Raw genomic sequence first — 26,432 nt, 5'->3', positions numbered from 1 at the left:
CAATGGCAAATTTTCGGGTTTGTTTCCATTTTGATGTGAATCATTATTAAAATATATAGTTATTAAGATATATCCCTGAAGAACTAAGTAATCCATTTGCTGAAAAACCTAAATGAAGCAAGGTTTAGTATTTCTATGATTTCTCATAGTGAGAACTGTGTTTTAAAGGAAATGCCATTTAATTCAGTATTGAACCAAAAATCAGGTAGGGCACCAAGTTCTAAAAGTATTATATGATGTAAAGATGACCTGCAGATGTCTATGGAGACTTCATTAATAATATTCAACAATAGATCTCTATAAAAACATGATAACTGAGCCTCAAAATTTGAATTCTTATGTAAGTAATACTTCATTCTAATATATGGGATTACCTAATTTTTATTATAATTCTGAAAATCAAAGATACTTCAAATAGATGAAAAAATAAGAAATCTCTGCATTCTAGTAACTTCTTGCCAGTTTGTGAATAAGCCAATTTTTTATGTAGGTGTGTCTCCAACACCTGCCACCTTTCAGCTGACAGAGCAGGTAAACTTCTGTAGCTGTATCAGGTCTCTGTCTAATAAAACCTACTTTCCTGAGACCTACACATAAATTAAAGTAAATTTTGGTCATTTATTATTTCTGCTGCTGCTTTTTTTTTTATCTTAACCTGAGGACAATTTTTTCATTGCCTCTTAGAGAGGGAGGAAGGGAGACAGAGGAACATTGGGGTGATGCTCCAACCAACTGAGCCACACTGGCCAGTGATAGGCTGTTACTGTTTTTGTCATAAAATTTGTGCCAGTGAGACCCAATGTGTCACAAAAACCCATCTCCATTCATCTTAGCTGTCCTGTCAATTTCTGCTTTTGTTCCATTGTTTTCTTATTTCCTCACATGTAGTGACCATGAAAACGAAAATCACTTTCTTGTCTCCAGGTTGAGGAGTTTCATTGACCAATTGCCCTGTCATCTGTATTCTGAAATATATCAACATGCTTGTGAGAGACCATTGCTTTCAGTTGCAATTTCCGAGGAAGGGTTGAGCACGGCAGGAATATTTAGACAGACCTGTTCCCAGGGAATGTACATCTCTTCTGATGGATGACTTTTAAGCCGGGACAAAACTTTCATAAAACTCCACTATACTCTAATGTTTTCTTTCTGATTTCTTCTCTCATTCACAAAGGTCAGGCCTGTATCATGCAAATCCTGAAACTCTGAAGCACAACATGAAGGTATTTGGATGAATATTCCTAAGCTCTGCATCCTCTGAAACGGCTGGGGTTTTTATACCCAGTAAGAGTTAACTCTTCTTCCAGGATAGAAGATGCTACAAAGAGAGCCCCTGGACTTGATCAGTAAGGACTTGTACAGATGGCTAATAAACTGTGGTTCGCATAAGTGTAAGATATACAGGCAGCCAATGAGGATATCTAGTAATGCTTACAGCCAGAAAATTATAATGGTGCAAAAGCAGAAGATGGAAGGTCATAATCACAATAAAAGTCACAGTTTCTTGCTCAGTTTCCAAATGCAAAGAGGTGATTATATTCCAATAAGGACTCTGTAATACATGGCAAGACTCTACCATAAAAATTCACATGGGTTTTTGTTTGTTTGAGTTTTGTTTTTTTAGGAGTTCACATACATTTGCTCAAGTGACTAAATATGGGAGAAAGAAAGGAGTGGGCACATGGGCATTATAAAGACCACTGGGCCTGCGTTCTGAGTTGACATTAATATGAAGGTGCAAAGTATTCATCTTCAACCCCATATTAAAGTGCAAGGGTAGGTATTCAGTAAGAGTTCATATCCTACCTCAATTAAATATACCTAGAATGGATAATGAACTGTGAAAATAACAAATATATACCTTTCAAATCCTCCCTAAATATGCTCATCCTGTGTATGTGTATCTTGGTTTCTAGCACCCCCAGCTGCCAGTCGTGCTAGCCAAGGACTCGAGGGTCAGCCATACTCCCCACTTTTTGCCTCTTACTCTCAGTCATTCATATCTGTTGATTTTACTTTTTTATGTGTTTCAAACTGATCAAACCTGCATCATTTCCTAAGCGACCTCCTTCCAATCTCAGGTTTCTAAAATACATCCCAAAGAAATGATGGATAAATCTAACATACATATTTAAACACTTCTTTTCCCTGCCAAAAAACTTTCAGTGTTTCCAATAGCACATAGGATAAATTCCATACTCCTTATTTTTTTGCATGTAAGAGCATTTCATAGACTGTCTCCCACCTAATTTTCAAACTTCATCTCTCAACACCCCTGCTCCTTCCTATAAACTCCAACCCCCACCACATCTGTAAACTCATGTTCCCGCCATGTTAGGGTACTTACAGCTCCTCAACTTCCTCCTGGAAGCCTTCCATGATTCTGACAGCTAGATTAAGTACATTCATATACATCCTTATAACATCCAGGGCTTATCCTATCTGAGCAATCATTATGTTTAAATGTTAATATATTTTTTTCTTCTGCCCTAATAAACTATTTTATTTATCTAGTACCTAATATTTTCCCAGGTACTCATATGTTAGATATCCAGCAGATGGTTTTTAAATGAAACAATATTTCAAAGCATTCTAAAATCTTTGAAAGAATGATAAAGTTCACTCTGGGAGATTTATTGCCTAACTATACCTCAAATGGAGGATGTATTGCGTGCAAATAAATCAAGATTTGTAATTTAAATTTCATTTAAATGTAAACTTGGAATTAATTTAAAAAATGATCTCAATTAAACCAGTAGATTTTTCTTCCATCTTACTTCAAACTGTGGAAATAGATGTTTAAGATATAGCAACATCTGTATGAAATCAAGAGTAGTTCAGTTCTTTGCCAAAAATATTTACTGTGTGTGTGTTTTCTGTTGAATTATCAGACATACATACAGTCTTCATATTAAATATCAGCACTGCATTTTAGATCATGTTATCTTTGCCAAACCATGTAAAATCCATGAGATTTGGGAGCTGAGGGGGCAACTCTCCTCCACAAAATGCTCAGCCATTTAATTAACATGAAAGTATTCATTCTAGACTCAGGACTATGTATCCAATGACAATCCTAGGAGTCTAGGACATTTAGCACATTTTTCCCATTAGGATAATATCTTTATTCTCTTTCTCTTGGCTTTAAAGTACACCAACTTTTTTGTTTTACCTACGAAGTGTATGCAGCTTTTTTCTGAGAAGATTAGTTTGCATTTTTTTAATGTAATTTCATTCAGTTTCACAGCTGGATGATAAGGGTAAAGATATTTCAATTCATGGGTATAGAGGAAAAAGGTGAAAAAAGACCAAAATCATATATTTCATTATAGCTTTTGCCTTAGATTATACCCTAAGAGTTATTTTACATATTAGAATGTATGCTGGGTGGACAAGGCCTACTGTCTACCGTACTTCGTGAACATAATTAGATATTACTTCAACTTTTTTACTCAATAGTTGTAGGACTTAATGGGTTATTTGGTTTTCTTAAGCCTCCACTTTCTTGTATCTAGAATTTGTATAACAATAACTATTTTACCATTTTTTAAATTAAAAATAAATGTGATGACCTATATAATGCACTTTATTTAATGTCTAGCACATAGTAAATGGAAAAGAATGTAGCATTCATTCTAATTAGTAGTCTTTCTGTTTGACACCCCAAAAAACTAGGCTCTAGCCAACAACAGCTGTACTTTATGGTGCTTCTTTCTTAAAATATCTGCTAATTGTCATTAATTTGTGGATAACTTTATAATAACAAAGTCACAATATGTTCTGAGTTCTGCTGCTTCTGCTCGTTGTAATCTAGGATATGTTATTGGTGTCTGTGCTATTAGTGCCACTGTTGCTGTTCTTAAGAGAGAAATTTAGATGAGTATTATTTGATACCACAGATGGAGGATAATTCCCTCTTTAAATTGTGTCTGTGTTGGTACGAGAGCAGGGTATGAATTTGGATGTAGCCCTAGACATAAGGACTAAGAAGTCTAAGAAGAAAAAAATACTTGAAAAATCTTTGAGGAAACACTTGGAATGAAAGTCTCTTTCTGAAAAAGTATTACTAACTACACAGAAGAACCAGCTTTAAAAATGTGTATCACTATAGGCAATATAAAACATGCTGTGTATGCATTCTAGAAAATATTTAGTAAATTTGATTAGTATATATTACATGGAACAGACTGACAGGGGACAGAGGGGAAGAGGGAGAGGGATAATTTTGGAAAGAAGGAGAAGGGTCTTGTCAAAGAACATGTATGAATGACCATGGACATGGACAGCAGGGTGGGGTTTGACTATGGGAGCTGGGGGTGGGCTGGGTGGAGGAGAGCGAAGTGGGAAAATTAAGACAAATATAATAGAGTAACAATAAAAAAGAAAAAAATTAAAAAGATTAAAAAACTAGAGAGATTGTCAACAGTGGAATTCACATACAGTTTAAAACTTGCACTGCACCTTAAGTGCATTGAAAGAGGGAAAGTGAGAAAAAAAAAAGTACTATTTGAGATCCCAAAGAAACCTTTGTCTAATTTTTTATCCCAAACAATGGAATCGATTTTATCATATTAATTCCATATTTTCAATCCTTTATTTTTTTCTTTTTTGTTGTTATTCTATTATATTTGTTTCAATTTTCTCCCTTAGTTCTCCTCCACCCGGCCCACCCCCAGCTCCCACAGTCAATCCCCATACTGTTGTCCATGTCCATGGTCATTCATACATGTTCTTTGACAAGACCCTTCTCCTTCTTTCCAAAATTATCCCTCTCCCTCTTCCCCTCTGTCCCCTGTCAGTCTGTTCCATGTAATATATATTAATCAAATTTACTAAATATTTTCCAGAACACTTTGCTATGTACAGACCCAACATGTTAGGTCATTTGGAAAGGTCATAGTAGAAAACTTATTTTTTAGGCCTTGGCTGGTGTGGCTTAGCAGATCGAGTGATGGCCTGCAAACCAAAGGGTCACTGGTTCAATTCCCAGTCAGGGCATATGCCTGGGTTAAGGCCCAGTTCCTAGTAGGGGGCATGTGAGAGGCAACCACACGTGGATGTTTCTCTCTCTCTTTCTCCTTCCCTTCCCCTCTCTAAGAAAATAAATAAAAAGAAAGATTATGGTTTTGCTGTCTTCTTCACAATATTATAAATCTTTTTTTTTACTTTTTTTTTCTAATTTACCTATTCAAATTTAGTTTGTGCCCATTTTCTGTAGAGAATGATCACCTTAGAGGGAAACAGGAAGCCTAGGCAGTGTCTGGGAAGTGTCTGTCCTGACAGTTCTCTGAGGTCCCCTGACACTGAAAGAGATCTGGGCATCAGGAGAGAAGAGTGTCCATCAGGGTGTCCCTGCTGGGCACCCTTTGGTCTTGCCTTTAACTTTGTTTTGTGACTGGCTCAATTAGAAAGAAAAAGGAAGAGGAGAAAGCAGAACTGTAACACCATTGCTGCTCTGAACCCCTTCAACGTTGAGAAAGATGGAGTTCTAAAGATTGGTGACATCTCTTCTTCTCAGTAGTCAGTTTGGAGAAATAGACCAAAGTTGGCTACTGGTATTTCCAATATGGTGTAAGCCTTTCATTATGCCCAATAATTTTGGGGAGAAAACTTAAGTACACACCAACAACATAATTCCTGTCATCTACTCATAGGGTATCCGGAGTCTCCTGTGTAAAGTAATTTTTACTTTTCTCATCAACTACATATGAAAACTTTCCTCTTTTTCTGGTCTCTTAAAAAATTTGTATTCTCCAGAAACTTACTTTCTACCCCTTTTTCTACCCATATTTCCACTCTCAAGACCTACAGTACAATAATATTACATCTTTACGCCTCTATGGCCAATGAGATAAAACTTAGGGACTTCAGAATCTTTAGAGTAAGCAAATATTTGTATTTTTCTAGCTAATATCAATAAATTCTCAGAGAAAAACTTTCATTAATTACTTTAACATATGTTATCTTTACTTGTCTTATGAAAGAGCTTTTTTTCCATATATACTAAGTGAACAGAAAGGAAAAAAAAAAATAGATGTCAAAAGAAAAAAATCTTGGCCCTGGCTGGTGTAGCTCAGTGGATTGAGCGTGGGCCTACGAACCACACGATCACAGTTCAATTCCCAGTCAGGGCACATGCCTGGGTTGCAGGCCAGTTCCCAGCAGGAGACTCATGAGAGGCAGCCATACATTGATATTTCCCTCCTTCTCTCCTTCCCCTCCCCTCTAAAGATAAATAAATAAAATCTAAAAAAAAATCACTGCTTAAAAAAAAAGAAGAAAATCTTGTATTGCCTGCATATATATTCTCTTTGTGATCCTCAAAGTTACTTATTTCATCTTAAATGTATTTGCAAAGCCAATTTATTTGAGAAACCTTCATAAAAGGCCTTACAAATGATATGTTTTTGTGACTGCCTCTAAACTTTTTACCTATCCTCACAGTCTTGATAGTTTTTATGGATATAGACGTGCTAGATAAAGGTTAAATTTAGGTGGCTTCAAGCCTATAAAAGGAAGCCTAATTTCATTTTTGAGTAGATGAAATGACCTGAGTGGCCTTAAAAGTCATTGCTGTTTTATATGAGGCTTGGCAGAGTCCCAGTCCTCTGATAGGGACTAATACATAGGCATAGAGTACAAAGGTCCTGTGCAGGTCGAGATGATCTCAGTTTTTTTGTTTTGGCACCAATAATCCATGGAAAGTAAATGACTTAACAGGTCCTTCTTATTTTTTAAAAGTCATTTTACTTCAGCCATATTTCAGATTAAGAGTTCCTAAGATCATTGATATACCTAAGATGCTTTCATTCAAGTGAATTTCTATTAATACATCATTAATTCACTGTTTGACTTTTGTTTTAAACTACTGTGTATGCAAATATATGCTTAGTTCATTAGGAGCTATAAACATTTTCCTAGAAAATATTTTCTGAGTATGGCCACTCAGTACTTTTTCTTGATCAGAGTTGGTCACACCTGATAGCTTTTATGAAGATTCTCAAGTTTTCAAAAGTCTAGCCATGGCTGGTGGATTGAGGACCAGCCTATGAACCAAAGGGTAGCTGGTTTGATTCCCAGTCAGGGCACATGCCTGGGTTGTAGGCAGGGTCCCCAGTTGGGGGTGTGCAAGAGGCAACCTCAGACTGATGTTTCTCTCTGTCTCTTTCTCACTGCCTTTTCCTCTCTCTAAAAACAAATAAATAAAAACCTTAAAAAAAAGTTAAAGGTAGCAAAACCAAAATTCTTATTCTTAGTTGTTTACTTATTTTGTTTTCATATAGTCAAATCCAAATTATAAACATATTCCTCTCCATATACCCTGCCTGTTCTGCTCTTCTTTAATTGTTTTTATCTCCCTCTGACATACTGTACTTTTCAAACTAAATTGATTTTATTAACTTCCAATCCCCAAGAGTATAAATTGCTACTCTTTCCCAGTCATAGAGTCACATAAAACCTACAAATATGAGATAGTTGCTTGCCTATTTTGAGATTTCTCCAGTTATTGACACGGCTGAAATATCCATTTAATTTAAAACGGATATTTAGTGAGACACTAGTAAAATTGAAATATTTGCTAAGAATTTAGAGGGTGGAGAACAAAATAGACACCTACACACACAAATATGAAAGGCCATTTTCTTCTCCTCAAGAAGCATGTAATCAAGTGGGATAGATAAGATAGAGCTAAAAGACATAATAGATGATGTATGTCTTAGATGAGAGGAGTTTTTTGGTTTTTTTTTTTATCATAGAAAACCTACCAGAACCCTGCTACTTAGTTTTGTCTTCAAACCAACAGTGTTATACCAACACCTATGGTAGATTGTTAGAAATGAAGACTCTCGGGGCCCACAAACCCACTTAAATCAAAATTTGCATTTTAACAATATCCACAGTTAAATCCTGTGCATGTTAAAGTTTGAGAAGATTTGTGATAAAGCTATCAGGTGCTAAGGGGAGACCAAAAACTTGTTTGTGGACATGAAAGTATTGGAACTGGATCTTAAATACAGACATAAAAAGGGTAAGAGCATAATATCAAAGTCATATACCAGCTTCACAAAAAAGGCACTACCTTATGTATATTTGGTTCAGTAAAGTGAGTTCAGAATAATTGATGGTGTGGTCCAGAATGAGCGACACCAAGATGCACAAAGGTAACTGAAATCCATAGGCTCTAGAGAAACTTCTGTCCCCCATCCTAAACTATCTAGAGGAATTTTAATTAGAAGCCTTGCTCATAATAAGGTCAAGTTAAAGAAGTTCATCATCACCAATCCCTTATTATATGAAATGTTAAAGAGACTTATCTAAGAAAAAGAAGATAAAAAATATGAACAGTAAAGAGACAGCAAACTCACAGTTACTAACAACCACACCTAAAACAAAAGCAAACTAAGCAAACAACTAGAACAGGAACAGAACCACAGACATGCAGATCACATGGAGGGTTAGCAACAGAGGAGTGGGAGGAGGAGAAGGGGGGAGAAGGTACAGAGAATAAGTAGCATAGATGGCAAGTAGAAAATAGACAGGGGAGGTCAAGAATAGTATGGGAAATATAGAAGCTAAAGAACTTGTGACACATGGACATGAAGTAAAGGAGGGGAATGTGGGTGGGAGGAGGTATGCAGGGTAGAGGGGAATGAAGAGGGGAAAATGGGACAACTGTAGTGGCATAATCAACAAAATATATTTAAAGTAAAATAAAAAAATAGCTTATCAGATATTACTCCTTTGCCCTATCTCTATGGCATGGTAAATTTCTAATTACTGAACATGTTCTCTTCCTGAAATGACATATTGAAGCTCCAAGGCATCTTATTTCATCCTCAGTTCTGAGTAGCATATTTAACAAACTGTCTTTTTTTTGCCTTTGAACTTCTCATGTATGCAAAGTGTCTGATCATCTCATGTGTGTGGGGTTCCTTTGTGCATGAAATTTTCTTGTCAATCTATCTCATGTTGATTTTTATTATTGGACCTATCGGACCAGTCAAAAGAAACTGAGAAGGAAAAGGGGAATACTCCTCCTTTCCCACAGTTGTGAGAAGTAAAAATATAATTATTTGCTTTAGGAATGATAGAGAAAAGTGGAAATATTAGTAATATTTTTGAGTGTGTGGTAAAGAATGAGGCTTGCCAGTATATTCTCAGTAACAAGACAGAGGCATAGGAAATGGACTCAGATGGATATTGTCAAATTGGTTATAATAGGAAAAACTGGTAGGAGTTGAAATTCTCTTGTAAGAACTTCTATTTTTTTAATGAATAAGAATAAAATAGTGTAAGCTTATAACAATGACAAGGGAGAATATGGCTTTTAGAGGTGAATAGAAAATATGAAACCCTATTCACATTTCACAGAAAATGTTAGGCAGCAGCTAAGAATGAGTGGCCAGAGGGGTGATAAAGGCAGGGTCTTCACCCTTACAGCCTAACAGAGAACTTAACACAGGAGGCTGGAAGCAAAAGAAAGACGTCTCGCCAACTGACTCAGCAGTCCTGAGCTCAGTTTCACAAGATAGTCAGCTGTCTTGAGCTTTACAAGTAAAGTAGCACAGGAGGAAGGGAGAGTCCCTGAGACTGTGCTGAGAAAAGGCTTCTGCAACAATCTTACTAAGATTATTGGGTGTCCCGAACATCCCAAGCAGAAATCATGCAGGAGGAGGAGACAGTCCTTGAGATTCTATACTGGAAAAAGGAAGCTCCTATAATAATTTCACTAACTAAGACAAAAAGTCTTTACTAACTGAGAAAGAAAGACTTTGTAGCTGCACATTATTCCCAAAAGGGGAAGGAGGGGACACCTAGAAGCTGACTAAGCTATATAACCTCTGAACCCCAAGTCAGCTTACTTAGATTAGTTAAGTACTCAATTGTAGCCTTGTCTCAAGTGTACAGAACAAATTCACTAACTTATTAACAAACTTACTAACAACTTGATTTTCTCTATATGTGGGGCACTTAAACTAGCTGGGTGCCTGCTTGCAGCTTTGTGTTCATGTGTATTTCATAAATAAACTTGCTGTCTCATTTCCACTGTTCGTCTTTCAATTAAATCTGTCTCTTGTGGGGAGATAAGAACTGAGGCGGAGGAAGTAAGCCTCTGGACTCAGGTCACCCTCTCTGCATCTGCAATAAAAAGACTAAGACAAAAAAGAATATGGGCTAAGCATCAAAATCCTCTTTTGGTGATTATCAGTTTAAAGTTAGATTAGTAACATGACTGTGCTCCCTCCCCCCCCAGGAAAGTGCAGCTGACTAAAAAAAAAATAGGATAAGTCACTAGAGGTAACAAGTTTGTGTGGAACAAATACTCTAGTGCAAAAGAATAGGGAAGCACAGAAGTGAAGAGTATATGCAGTAGAATGCTCAAAATGATTGACAACACAGTGTGACATGGAAAACACTGATATGACAATGAACTTGCTGAGGTAGGGTGGAGGGCAAGATATTTAAAGGAAATTAGATCCTGTAATTGAAAGTTTAGGATATTGGAAGTTTGATTTACATGGACGTCAAAATTATCAAGAATGATAACAGGTATTGTTGGAGATAGGAGTATTTATCTAGGAAATAAAATATTCAGAAAGGAAAAGGGAGAGATTGGGTGGGTTGTGGACGACTACAACGAGTGGAGGTAGAAGGTGGAATGATTGTGAGAGGAGATTGAAGCTGGAGAAAGAAGTTGAAGGAAATATTCAGAGTTTGCAGACTGAAGAGAATTTTATTATAGGCCTTGAATTTAACATAGCATAACGGGCCCTGGCTGGTATATCTCAGTGGATTGAGCATGGGCCTGCGAACCACATGATCGAGGTTCGATTCCCAGTCAGGGCACATGCCTGGGTTGCAGGCTGGTTCCCTGCAGGCCATTTCCCAGCAGGAGACGCACGAAAGGCAACCATACATTGGTGTTTCTCTCCCTCTCTCCTTCCCTTCCCCTGTAAAGATAAATAAATAAAATCTTTAAAAAATAAATTAATTAATTAATTAAAAAAATAACATAGCATAATGGAACTTAAGGAAATGGAGAGATGTAGCAGATGGAGTCAGAAAGAGGAATAGGATCACCTGTGGATTACGGTCCAGGCAATAAAGTATGACCTATAATCCAGCTTTTTGTGTGTGTGTGTACAGGGAAAAGAATTACAAAGTGACACCTGAGGTCCCAAAGCTGCAGCCTTGAGGGAAGGGGTGGTTGTTGGCATCTTTTTAAAACTGAGGATGAATTCTGGGGTCCCCATCTAATATTTCTGTGGAGGTTTGTATTCTAATTGTGGGATAATCTTCTAAAATCAGCTTAAAAAGACACAATGATCTTAGCATGAACACATTGTTTTAACTTAAAGAAATATGTAGTAAGATATCTCTGTGGAGATAGACAAATATTATTTAAATAGCCACAAATTATAAAATTTAAAAAAACCTGAAAAGATAGACTTACCTTGCTCCTCAAAATTCAGTATATTAATAAGTAAAAAGACAATTTGCATGGTGGGAGAAGTCATTTGTAATTCTTATAACCAGCAATGGGCTCAGATCTGGAGTATTTAAAGAATTTCCACAGAAGTGTAAGGTACTTATAAATGATCCCGTAGAAAAATATTAGAAAGTAAGAATAGGCAAGATTATCAATAGAGTACCTGAAAGAAATTGTTCAACCTCTTTGTACAACAAAATTAAAACCATAAACGATGAGAAACCATTTTATAATCCAACTTTCTGAGTAGATATGAAAGCTTCACAATACTAAATGTCGTGAGGATCTGGGCCAAGTGTAAATCTTATTAAAGTGAAAATAAAACTGGTAAAACCACTTTTGAAAAATATATAAAACGTCTAATAAAGTTAAAGGTCCCAGTTCCCATGACTCTGGAATTTTACTCTAGATCAATCATTTTGAGAAATTCTGGCTCATACACATGAAGAGAAGTAAAGAATGCTCCTAGCAGCCTTGTTTATGAGCGAAAGGGTTCTTGGACTCACTCCCAGTTGGTTCATCTCCAAAGGGCTTTTGAATACTAGTAAGTCAAGATCTCCTCTAAAAAAATGGTTTGCTTATTTCTCCTGATATGAAGAAGAAAAACAGTTTTCTCAGCCTTATCTTAATGAGACCATCCAACAACTTCAGTCTACTTTATCTGAAGCTATTCAATGTCAATATTCACTGGTCCTCTTTAACTGTTACTCTAACATCTATCCAACCTCAAAAACATTCTTATTTTCCTATATTCTTTCTGCTTATCATTCTGCTCCTACAGACAAGTTTCTGTCTCTGTCAGCATGTCCTGACCTTCCTTGTATTCATACATGCCTCCTCAAACCCATCTTTATTTTCTCCAACTTCCAGTTCCCTAAAGTTACTCAAGAGCTTGGCCTTGTCTTTCTATTATTCAGACTCAACAGAAAGGAAGTCAAATGATTCCAGTTGCCTTCTTCTCAACTAGTTATTTTTAAGGCTTAGTCTGTATCCGACTCACATGCAATAATAAAGGATTTCCCTAAACCACAATAAAAACAGAGGGAAGTTTTCTCTACCAAGTTTTATGAAGTTGAAGAGTAAGATAACATCTCCAACAAAAGGCTCATATGAATTCCAAACTATAAATCCATGGGACAATTATTTCTGTGAACCTTGGCTAGTCCCCAGTGAGACATATTTTACTTATTGCAATTGTGCTTATTAGTACTGCCTGCTAATTAGACAGGATCAATGGTATTTAGTCAGTCTTTTTAGCCAGTGTTAAATACTTAACCAGGCTATATCTTCTCTTATTATTTTACACTATGACCTCTGATATAAGTTTTTGAGCACTAGATGATCCAAAAAATCTATAAAAATATGTTACATCTACAAGCTTAGGTATAAAATTTCAACACTAACAGGAATCTATCACCTTTCTCTCTTACTGTGTTCAAAATAAGCAAACAAACAAACAAACTTAGAACAAGAGAAAAAAATTAATTCTGTTTGATTTTGACATGCTTGCATTTTCCAAGGTCTGAGGGTTCTACCTACTGATACAGTGTTTTAAAGTAGTCTTTCCTTGCCTAGGTTTAGACTAATTTTTATTTAACAACATATTTAGAATATTATGCACAATAAAACAAAAATTATATTATAATTGTAGCCTGTTTCATGTCCATTCATTTATAAGTTCTGCACATATAAAATTTATTTCATGGAAAATTTCATGGTCCTAATAACCACCTTATCAAGAATGATGGCTACATTGGGGTGGTGAAAAATAAATACCATATGATCTTACCTATAAGGAGAACCTAATCAGCAAAAACAAATTATCAAAATAGAACCAAAGACATAGAAATAAAGAACAAACTGACAGTGACCAGAGGGGAGGGTGAAGAGGATAATGGGGGAAGGAAGAGGAAGAGGCAAGTCAAGGAACATGAATAGAGGTCTCATGGGCATGGACAATGGAGGGACTATGGGAGTAAGGGGGAGACAGGACAAGGGTGAATGACAGGGAAAAAGACAGGATAACTATAACTGAACAACAATAAAAATAAAAAAATAAAAAGAATGATGGCTATATTGAGAGAAGGGGTATAGAATGTATTTTTTCCTATAGGAACTATATAGACAGCCCCAACAGTTTGATTACACTTCAGTTTTTAAGCGAGATTTCAGATGCAGAAGCATTAATTTAATATTCTTTATATCATATTTTATTTTTAAAATACTTTAATTTCTTGTTAGGGCTTAGATAGTAAAGAAGAAAACAACAATAATAAAGTGACAACAAAATAGAAGACAGAGTTATTCTTGTCATTTAATAGTTTCACATATTTGTTTTCTTAGCAAGTGTTAAAAATAAAATGAAAATTAAGATGGGGATTTCCAAACTGTTTTCATTCAAAGGATTTGGAAGTGTGATAATGTATCCTGATTAGGGAAAGGTGGGATATAGACACCTGGGGCAAAGATGGGCTTGGGGATGTAGAGAATGCTAAAGAAATTACTGAGCATAAGCACTTCAATACAATCCATGCTAACCTTCAACCTTTTCTAAAATGAGTCCACTTCTTACCATTTTTTGTGTCAATTTCTACCCTCTTTTGCTTGTATGATATTATAAAGGTATTGGGGAAGAAAACATTTCCTCTGCATTTCAAGATTCTTCTAATTGACCTAATAATCAAATTGGTATGAAACAGATAAGCTAAAAAAACAAAGTAAAGTTTAATGACATACAAAGGGGGTCTAAAAAAGTTTGTTTATAAAAAATGTGTATTTATTCTTACATGTTTAAACTTCAGTCACCTTCAAAGTACTCTCCATTTGATGAAATATACCTGTATAGACATTTTTCAAACTGCTCAAAATAGTTCTAGACTCTTCAATTTTGATTCTTTTAGTACCTCTGCTGTTATTTTTGCTTGTTTGTTTGTTTCACCTATTCCACATGGATGAAACATTTCCCTTTGAGGAATTTTTTCATCTGGGAAACAAGTCACTCAGGGCAAGATTGGGTGACTAGGTAGGGTGGAGTATAGAGGTCATGTCAAGTTCGGTCAAAAACTCCTGAACTCTGTGCTGATTGTGAGAAGGTGCACTCATAAGTCACAGATCATGAAATGGGGAAATGCATTGAAAGAGTTTTCAAAAAAATTTACTGAAGTCAAACACAGCCTCTCACAACAATGCAAACTGGTACCCTGATACAGATGGGTTCAGAGAATACTAACCTAGCTGAGGAAGCTTGTACTATAAAGAGCCCACCCTCCAAAAGACATTTCTGGGTTTTGGGGGTACCCCCTCATATATATTATCTCCTATAGCAATGAGAGAGACTCAGGAAAACTGAGTAAAATGCTAAAATGGCAGAATCAATCTCCTTTAATACCACCTCCAGCTAAAGACAAAGGAAGATCTTGTGGGTGGGTATCAATATGTAATATTACCTGGAAAAACACAGCAAACAAAGGAAACATTATTTTGCAGAGTTAGGTCCAGGTCATACCCATTGATAATGAGGGCAGATTTGGTGGGATCTAGTGTGGATTTATCCCACACTGGATAAATTCAGTGAGATTTATCCCACATTATCCCACAGTGTGGGATCATTGATGCCCACACTGGTAATGGCAGGTCTTCTTTCTTCATTCTGCTGATTCAAAAGCTACCGAATTTCTTCTGAAAATATCAGCTATCCAAATCGACACATAAAACTAACCATCAGAGTAGTGAGTGAAGTTTTCTTGCTATTTATTTTGTTATTGGTTTATCATTTGTTTCCTTCTGCACATACATGCAATAAATGCTGAAATATGAATTCCATGACAACAGGGTTTCATTAGATTTATTTACTGCTGCATCCCAATGTCTCATATCACTTCTCATAAATAGCAATTGTTCAATAGACATTTACACATGAAATGCATGAGAGAGTGAGTGAAGATGCAGAAGAATATATATCCATATTACATATGTATTCTCACATTTTTTTATGTCTTCAGGGAAGAAAGAACTATAATACAATAATGTTTAACCTAGTATCACTGACCCAAATATAGAACTCAAAATTTGCTTTTTAATATTCATGGTCAAAAATAAAAGAGTCCATAACAAACTATACATTAAAAGTTATTTGATCTATAATTTTAATAGATGAGCTTAAGTACATATTAAGAAGCATAGATGATACTATTCTTCACCAAATCACACACAGATTTTAAAGATCACTGTTAAAAAGTGATAAAAAATCTAACTTGAAGTTCTAAAGAGTTTATAGTAACTGTTCCAAAAAAATACACTAGAGAGAATATTATTTTAAAGTATTTCACTCACTGTAATTTAATAACATTAATCAATTTTTCAAGATTTTCTTTCACACATACAATATTTTTGCATAATTTTCCACTGTATTCATGTCGATGTGAGGTGACTTCTTCCCGAGTTCCCCCGGTGCCACGGGTGAGAATGAATGTGACAGAGATATGATGAGATCTGCTTGGTGGAGGATGACTGGGCTGTGGCCAGTTTCTCAGGGGAGACAAAGGCCAGCGGTGGCCAATTTTGCTAAGGAGAAAAAGGCCCTGAGCGCCCTTATCCATAACCTTTTATTGGGTTGTAATACACAGGAATACAGGGCGACAAGGATCAAACAGTAGATAACATTACAAAGAGATCTGAGGGCTTAGTATGAGTCAGTGTCTGTCAGGAAGAGAGTTGCAGAAACTTTGGGAGACAAACTCATTTCCTCTCGGACCCTTATCATATGAATGAAAGCACTCTTAGCAGATTTCACAGGTTTATCAGCAAGTCTCCGGGAGGCCAGATTTTCCCCCAGGACATGGTCTAGCAAGGCAGGGAGCTGCACCTCTCCCCAACAGGTATTCAGGCTTAAGGGGATTAGAGTCATCAAGCGCTTCTCCCAGAGAACATGGGGACTTGGGCTTTGTCAAAGCTGGGGGAGCGGCGAGAGTCCATTGCTCTTTGTTGCAGCCCCCCCCCCCCAGTCCTTCCATGAAGGCCTCCCAAGTGATCGAGTCTGGCTTAGGTTGCCCCCCGCTGTGAGGGGTCTTACCCATCATTGACTTCTGACCAAGCTCTGGGGGCAGGGAGAGGAACTGAGGCAGTGTTTGCTACCAGAGACAGGCTTTGTCTCCTGCAGCTGGCATTCCAAAGGTCGTCTCTTGCCCTTAGCCACAAGGGGTAGAGATACAATTCCTAAAATCAGGCAGAGCAGTCTACATGCCTACTTATGGGCTCATATGAATTCAGGATCTCAGATATGAGAGAAATAATTTTTTTGGCAAAATAACCAAAGAGGCAAACAACCTCAATAACTTGTTATGCAATTGAATTTTACTATATAGGGAACACACACAGTGAATTTATAAAATTTTCTTTTTTATAATAAATGTAAAATTTAATACGTCCTCATATATGGGAACTTTTTTCTAGATTTTAAAAATATTTGAGATAATTATGAAATAAAATTGTTTCTTCATGAATAAATATTGGAAAAGACAATAAATGAAAGTGGTATTTTCTGTATCTGTGGTCATGAGCCTTAATTATTTAATTAAAAATTTAACTGTGTTTCATAATATTCAAGGAAAAATGAACTATAAAACTTAAAATCAAATTACAGTTTAAATTAAGAAGTTATATAAAATAAAGCCATACTGTGATTGAAAAAGTTTATCTTATTTCCAACAAAAGCAAACTGAACTAAATTTAGTGGTATAATATGATATTGTTTTTAGTTTAATTATTTTTCTTTTTTTAAATGTATTTTTAGAGAGAGAGCAAAGAAGGGAGAAAGAGAGGGAAAGAAACACCAATGTGTGGCTGCCTTGCACATGGACCTCATTGGGGACCTGGCCCACAACCCAGGCATGTGTCCTGACTGGGAATCAAACTGGTGACCCTTTGTTTGCAGCTGTACTCAATCCACTGAGTCACACCAGCCAGGGGTGTTTTCAGTTTATTTATGTTTTTTATGGTAAACAGGTCCAATAAACCATATGCCTATGGATTATTTGTTTCTTAATTAGTAGCTATCGTGCAAAACTGGTTTATCCTTTTAATTGAATTTGTTCATTATCTCAATCAAATAGTGTGTCAATTCAATAATATATTAATCAGTCCAAGACTGATTTAGAGAAGTATTAGAAAGGGACTGAAAATCACTACCGTCATTTAAGAAGAGAATATATTAAAATACTTGTGTAAATGTGAATGTAATATATTTGATATTTGACTGGTTTAACTGATGAATTCAGTAAAAATTATTGAACTGGATGTTCACCAAATCTTAGTGTTAAACTTTTGTTTAGAATAGACAAAGTGGAAAAAATTTTTAATATATTCTTTTTTAAAAATATTTTATTTATTTATCTTTAGAGGGGAAGGGAAGGAGAGAAGGAGAGAAATATCAGTGTATGGTTGCCTCTCGTGCGTCCCCTACTAAGAACTGGCCTGCAACCCAAGCATGTGCCCTGAGTGGGAATCGAACTGTGATCCTTTGCTTCGCAGGCCTGTGCTCAATCCACTGAGCTATGCCAGCCAGGGCCAAAGTGAAAATTTTTAATTTAACTTCATCATATGGTTTTCATGCAATAAAATAGGCTTATTAGGTATGTAACTGACTTAATTTATTCTAGGAGTCCTAATAAAGAAATAAACATGTTTTCATGGTTAAAGGTATGTAACTTCAGGAAAAACAAAATATATTTAATCTATGTATTATATTTTATTTAAAACAATATGTGCCAATGGCTATTATAAAATTCATCTCTTTAAAAAAACTACTCTGTTCTCTGGTATTTGGATGTTAATAAAAATGTAAAATTTTTCTTCTCAAGGCAGAGTTCAATTCAATTTATATTTCTAGGGGAAAAAAAACAAGATTCTTTTCTTAGAGTTTTTATTTTATTTACCTACGTTATTTTTCCATCTGCCCTTTTTTTCTCTTTAACTATCTTATAAATGAATACAGCTGAATACAGACTCTAATAGTGTTTTCACTATAATTAAAATTAGAACTACAATGATCCAAAGATTGTCACAGAACTTAACCATAGATGTTTGGAAATTGGCTCATCATTCATTTCTTCTATTGGCCAATTCTTCAGTTTTTTAAACAGACATCTTGTAGTGGTTCAAAGCTCCAATATTGCAAACCCATACAATACTAAATTAAAATCTAACTTGCCTTCACACTTGGATAAAACAAGTAGTAAAACTGTAGCCATGAAGTTGGGTTATTACCTTGCATTGTTTTATCTACCAGAAGGCAACTGTTTTGATGATCCATAATCAAACAGGTTCTGGTACATAAGAATTATGTATTCATGGCCCACACTTAGGTTCATAGTCAACAAAATTATGAATACATATACTATAAATTGAAGAGGAAACTCAATTAATAAATGAAATATACCAGGTGTTAGAGGAGACATTTCAACTTTTTGAAGCCAATTTACAAGTGATTAATATGTTGTTATGGTCATGTACTACATACCCTATTATGTCTTAGGAGTAAATTTAACTTTTTACAAACTTATGATATTACAAACACTAAAATTTGGAGATGAAAAATTGGAACAGATGGCTACCCAGTCTGTGTGGAAAACGAGAAAATTTCAATGTAATAAGAGAAGGAGTACCTGCCAATAACTTATACTCTAGTTTCCCCTAAATAGGCTATATGCAAAGAATAATAAAAAATGTTAATTGCACTATAACACCAATTATACTAATTAAAACAACATAGCAATCTCAACAACAAAAACAACAACAACTAGGAAACATGCCCTGAATCTCATATTAAGAGTGCTGATTAATGTGATTTGAAATTGGTTATAAAACTTGAAGATATTTTGAATAATGATGTGTGAGATGGGGGTTTGGGGCAATGCTATTCTTATTCCTTTCAAAAACCTAAATGATTTCATATCTTCAGAGCTGGACTAACTCCATAATTCAGGCCAAGTGGATTTCACTAATGCCAAGTCCGTAGAAAGTGTTTCCAAGAGCAACACATTGCTTCTTACATGCAAAGGACAAAAAATATGGATTAAATTATATACCACCAAATAATATCAGGTGGTCCTCCTGAGTAGAATATGGAAACCATTCTCCAATGCTATAAGTTACTCTTTTCATAAAATTATATTTCTTAAATATTTATATTATTTTTGTATTTCTCCTGAGGTAACATCAAAGTAAAAGCAGCCTTATGCACAGGTATAATGGGCCAAAGAGTTAACAATAAAATTTAGACTTCTTCCAACCACAGATACCAAATCAATGACAAGGATGAATTAAAGATAAGTACCTACAATAGACTTCAAAACATATGAATGATAATCACCTTATTACTAAGTTGTAAGTAGACTTATGGTTTTACTTCATTTTTAACCCTACCAAAGCATGAAGGAGTTTAAAGTAGTATGGTTTACAAATAAATTAAATAAGAAAGTATAAATAAAATAGGACAAAAACATTATTTGAATATAGTTACTGTAAGACTGACTATAGTTTTAATTTCATGTTGGTGGAAACAGACCCATATTTGCAAAATATACAGCAAGTTAATTGAATCTCTAGGTTATCTGAAATCCTTTTGAGAAAGAGCCATAGAATTGTCCATAACAATGACCATGCTAATATAGTAAGTATTCACTGTTCTACCTCAGTAAAATAATATATGGTCTAATGTTTGTGGATGATCTTTTATCTATTCCTTACAGAATCTTGATTTGAGTGGGTCTTCAAAAATATTTGAAAATGATCATTAAAAAACATTGTTTTATTATATGCTCATTGTCTTATCTCAAAATAAATACATAATAAATTTATATTGCTCACTATCTTTAGTAAGAAAGACTGCAAGATATATTTAAGTGTTTAGATAAACAAATTATAGAATATGTAATAGACATTTATTTTCCTCTTTCTTCTTTTTAGTAATTCCCCAGTTTTCATTCAGTTATTTAACCTCATTCTACAAGTTCTATGTCCCAGGATAAGTTGATTTCACCAAGATATTCAAGAATGGGCTTTACTTTTAAGGTAACCCTTTTACCTTATTATTATTTTTAAAAGATCCAATGTCAGCTTTATTTATTAAGGTTTTATTTATTTATTTTAGAGGGAGGGTAAAGGAAGGAGAAAGAGAGGGAGAGAAATATCAATTTGTGGTTGCCTCTTGCATGTCCCCTACTGGGGACCTGGCTCATAACCCATGCATGTCCCCTGACTGGGAATCTAACCAGTGAACATTTGATTCACAGCCCAGGCTCAATCCATTGAACTACACCAGCCAGGGTCCTTTTACCTTATTATTTTATTCAGAATCATATGCCAAGCCAAAGAATTCCTGACATACTTGTGGCCACAGTCAGATATCAAAGACAAAGACAATGAGTGACAAAACAATTATCCATCTCAATTAGGGCCAATATAAAGAGACATTTAATGGTACTCCTGAAGAGAAAACTACTTTCTTTCTTTTCAAATAAAGTTACTTGAAGAGGTACCTTAGGTGAGAAATCCACCTTCCAGAAAAGGGATCATTAGAAAGAATTGAAGAAGGCCCAGACAATACACTTGTTAAAAATACCTAGAGCCAGTTCTGTTTCTAAATTTCCAGTAATGGGAACCTGAGAAAGTTGTTGCTCAAGTCAGGTCTTCTGTTGTCTGGAACCAATAGAATTTTTAAATGATTTTCAGTGTTAATGAATACACTTAAGTTTTATACTTTTGAAACAGATTAATACTACTTAATATACACTCTCATTGTTGTTTTCAACTCATAGTACATTTAATTTGTGTAAAAGAACCTGCTGGTTGGTAAAACGACTTCACAGATCATTGTAGCTGGAACTGTTGCCATAATGCAAGAAGTGTACAGAAATAAACTCTAACAGGTGTCACTTGATGTATGTGTGGACATAAAACTACAAGAACAGATTTGTGGATATTGCAAGTATTAAAAATTAACTCCTTGAATTATTAAAAGTAAAAATTAAAAATAATACTGGTGAGGAGAGGGAGACCACATCATAAATATTGGAAATGAAAACCCACAGATTGCCATAAGACTAATCCTTGCTGACGACCTTCATATTCCCATAAGAGCACTCTTCAGAAAAATCACAAGACCACTGAATTACTCGGGACAATTATACTGCAATAACACAACTCCAAAAGCTCAGAGACTTAAAAAAACAAAGGTTAGTATCTTGCTAACTTTACACATCCATCATGGGTGGCTGTGGCTGTCTGTTCAATATCAGCATTGTTGGAACAGGCTGACTTTGCAGCCTATCAGATAAATCACAGTATTTTAGCAGAAGTAAAGGATCTGGCAAGCCAAGAGTGATACTTAATAGATTCTGTTTAAGAAGAGACAAAGGGGGAGGGATTTTGAGGAACAAGTATGAAAGACACAGAGATGAGGACTGGGGGGTGGGGAATGGGAGGGAGGGGGGAGACCGGGCGGGGGGTGGTGTGGGATGGGAGAAATAGATAAAAAAAATGTACTTTAAAAGTAACTAAATAAAATTTAATATTAAAAAAAAGAAGAAGAGACAGATTATTTTTGCCCACAATTTATTCCCCAAAGAAGTCACATGATTACTCCTGAGGTAATTAACATAGAAATACCAAATCTTACTGCAAGAGTGGAGGGAAGAGGTATAACTCATACAACCAAGCCTAAAATCAAAGACCACAGATGTATGATCCTCCTGAAGGAATAATTGAATAAAAATAATCAGTAACACAATCTACCACGACTACACCCATCCTGTTACTTATCTTGCTTCTAACACTTAGTCTATCCACCTCTCTGTGCCTTAGGAACATTAGAATTCATTTCATGCCCATTGTCTCCTTTTGAAACACAATGCATGGTCCATATATCCTCCATCGATCACCATCCTGTGAGTTCTAATTTCCACAAAGCTCTGTGACTTCTATGTGTCACCTTTTGACCCTATTTATCACTCCTCTGAAATACTTTCTCTGATTTTTTTAGGACTCACATTCTTTCAAAATATATATCCTTATATCTTCAAATAATTCTCTGAGTATTTCTTTTTTCTTGCTCCACCTGCAACCTGCCTTCTCTTAAGGACACTGATTCCCCTGCTGCCTTTCCAATTAGTTAATATTTCCTTTTCTATACCCATCTTACCATTGGGGGTCCAGATGGAATACATTCCCTCCCTGTTCTTTATTGCTATATCCAGACCATTTTACCTAGTTTTATTAACACCTTGCTTCCCACAACTTTAATATGCATTCTATCAGCTTCTATATTTTAGTCACTTCCTATAGCCAGGTACTTCACACCGTTGTTTGAAGATTTTGGTTCTTTCTTTACTGTCAGTGTCTCCAAAATTTCTCCAGTCATAGTCAGTCATTCAATATTTGCCCGTATTTTGTTTCCTCAGTTACTAACACACTGATCTGGGTCTTGCTGTGAAGAGATTTTTTTCAGTTGTAACTAACTTCTCAAATCCATTGAAATTAGATAAGGTGCTTATCCTTTGTGGACCTGACTTAATTATGTGATCCTGTAAAAGGGGCTGAGGTCTTTCTGGTAATAGAAACTTGAAGCATGAGAAGGATTTGACATGAGAGATATCCTCCATTATTGGCTTTGAACATGAAGGGGACTACATAGCACAGAGTGCCGGCAGCCTCTATGAGCTGAGAGAAGCCCCTAGATGATAGCTAAAAAGAATATGGAGACCTCAGTTCCACAACCACAAGGAATTAAAATTTGCTAACATTCTGAGTGAGCTCGTGCTGAGATTTTTTCCTAGAGGTTGGCCTGTGCATATCTCTCCTGAGATAACCTGAGCCCAGAACCATTCTCTGAAAATTTGAAAATTTGACCTATGGAACTGTTGAATGGGTGTGTTAAACCACCAAGTTTATGGCCATTTGTTATGTAGCAAAGAATACTAATATACTAATAGTTCAGTATCTTTTCATGTCACTAATCCAGTCTTCCAAAGAACGTACAAGTCCCTTTATGAACTGCCCCTCACACCTAAAGCTCCAATACATCATCATCTCACCACTTTTCTTCCTTCCTAAAATGTTCATCCAGCCCCACAAACTTCTTGCCATTTCTTGAAGTTCTAACAACATGCCAGCATGTTCTGAACTCAGATCTTTTTATTTGTTCTTACTTCCTGAGTGTTCTTCCTGAAATATTCCCACGGGGTTGCTGGGCAGATCCACTTTTAGTTTTGTGAGATGTCTCCATACTGCTTTGCACAGTGGTTGCACCAGTCTGCATCCCCACCAGCAGTACAAAACAGTTTCACCACATCCTCACCAACACTTGTTGTTTGTTGACAGACATTCTGACAGGCATGAGGCGATATATCATTGTGGTTTTAATTTCCATTTCTCTGATGATTAGTGACATTGAGTGCCTTTTCATTTGTCTATTGGCCAACTATATGTTATCTTGGGGGAAATGTCTATTCAGGCCCTTTGCTCATTTTTTAATTGGCTTGTTTGGTTTCTTGGTGTTAAGTCTTGTAACCTCTTTATGAATTTTTGGTGTAACCGCTTATTAGATATTTCACAGAATATGTTCTCCCATTCTGTGGGTTGCCTTTTAATTTTTGTCGATGTTTTCCTTTGCTGTGCAAAAATTTCTTAGTTTGATGTAGCCCGTTTGTTTATTTATTCTTTTGTTTCTGTTGCCTGGGAAGACATATCTGATAAAATATTGGTATGATCAATGTCCAAGATTTTGCTGCTTATATTTTCTTCTAGAATTTTTATGGGTTCTGGTCAAATATTTAGGTCTTTAATCCATTTTGAATTCATTTTCATGTGTAGTGTAAGAAGTTGGTCTAGTGTCATTTTTACCTAGAGCCTTTTTTAGTCCCATATAAATTTTTGAAATGTTTGTTATAGTTCTGTGAAATGCATCTTTGGAACCTTGACAGGAATTGCATTGAATCTATACATTACATTGGATACCACGGATATTTTAATGATGCTACTTTTTTTCCATCCATGAACACAACATGTGGTTCCAGTCATTTGTATGTTCTTTATTATTTTTCTTCTGTGTCTTATTATTTTTTTGAGTAAAGGTCTTTGACATCCTTGGTTAGGCTTATTCCTAGGTATTCCTAGGTATTCTATTTATTTTTGAAGCAATTGTGAATGAGATTGTTTTCTTAATTTCTGTTTCTGTTTGTTTATTTTTGGCATATAAAAATGCAACTGGTACCCCCAAGTTGTGTGGTTCAGTGGATTGAGTGCTGGTCTGTGAAGCAAAGGGTCATAGGTTTGATTCCCAGTCTGGGCACATGCCTGGGTTGCAGGCCAGGTCCTCAGTGGGGTGTGCATGAGAGGCAACCACACAATGATGTTACTCTCTCTCTTTCTCACTCCATTCTCCTCTCTCTAAAAAATAAATAAACAAAATATTTTTTAAAATGCAATTGGTTTCTGGATATCAAATTTGTATCCTGCTATTTTGCTGAATTCATTATCAGTTCTAATTGTTTCTTGTGAAATCGTTGAGGTTCTCTATGTACAGTATCATGTCATCTTGTAAAAAAGACAGTTTTACTTCTTCCTTTCCAATTTTGATACCCTTTATTTCTTCTTCTTATCTGATTGCTGTGGCTAGAACTTCCATAACTATATTGAATAAGAAGGTGAAAGCTACATCCCTGTCTTGTTCTTGATCTTACAAGGAACATTTTTAGATTTTCCCTGTTGAGTTTGATGCTGGCAGTGGAATTGTCACATCTGGCCTTTATTATGTTAAGGTATGTTTCCTCTATTCTCACTTTTCTGAGAGTTTTTATCATAAACGTTGCTGGTTTCTATTAAATATTTTTTCTATTGATATGGCCATGTGTTTTTATCCTATATTATACTTATATGATAAATCTCATTTAGTAATTTGCAAATGTATCAACCTTGCATTCCTGGAATAAATCCCACTTGATCTTGGTGTATGCTCGCTTCATGCGTTGCTATATTTGGTAACATTTTGTTGATGATTTTAGCATTCATGTTCATCCGTGATATTGGCCTATACATTTCTTTCCTTATAGTTCCTTTATCTGGTTTTGGAAATAGGATAATACAGGCCTGGTAAAATGAGACTGTGAACCTTCTCTCCTCTAGAATTTTTTGAAATAGTTTGAATAGGGGAGGTGTTAATTCTTCTCAGAATGTTTGGTAAAATTCACCTGTGAAGCACCAGGTCCAAGGCTTTTGTTTTTCATGAGTTTTTTTAAATTACTACTTCAATTATCAATTACATAAGGTATAATCTATCTATTTAGATTATCTGTTTCTTCATGATTTAGTTTTGAAAGATTGTATATTTTAAAGAATGTATCCATTTCATCCAAGTTGTCCAGTTTGTTAGCATATTTCTTTATTAGTAATTTTTTATTTAAAAATGAAATATGTTTTATTGATTATGTTATTACAGTTGTCCCATTTTTTCCCTTCACTCTCCTCCACTCTGCCCCCCTCCCACCCACATTCCTCCCCTTTAGTTCAAGTCCATGTGTCATACTTACAAGTTCTTTAGCTTCTACATTTCCCATATTATTCTTACCCTCCCACTGTCTATTTTCTACCTACCATCTATGCTACTTATTCTCTGTAACTTTTCCCCCTCTCTCCTCCTCCTGTTTTCCTGTTGCTAACCCTCCATGTGATCTTTATTTTTGTGATTCTGTTCCTCTTCTAGTTGTTTGCTTAATTTGCTTTTGTTTTTGTTTTAGGCGTGATTGTTAATAATTGTGAGTTTGCTGTCATTTTACTGTACATGTTTTTTATCTTCTTTTTCTTTTTTATTAATTTTTTAACATTTTTTATTGATTATGCCATTACATTTGTTCTATTCCCTCCTGTTCCCCTCCACCCTGCATAAGAA

This window comes from Artibeus jamaicensis, unplaced genomic scaffold (genome assembly GCF_021234435.1).
Source record: "Artibeus jamaicensis isolate MK-2021 breed Jamaican fruit bat unplaced genomic scaffold, CSHL_Jam_final contig_402, whole genome shotgun sequence".
Taxonomy (NCBI): Eukaryota; Metazoa; Chordata; class Mammalia; order Chiroptera; family Phyllostomidae; genus Artibeus; species Artibeus jamaicensis.
The sequence above is the reverse complement of the archived record's forward strand: the minus strand, read 5'-3'. Positions refer to the sequence as shown.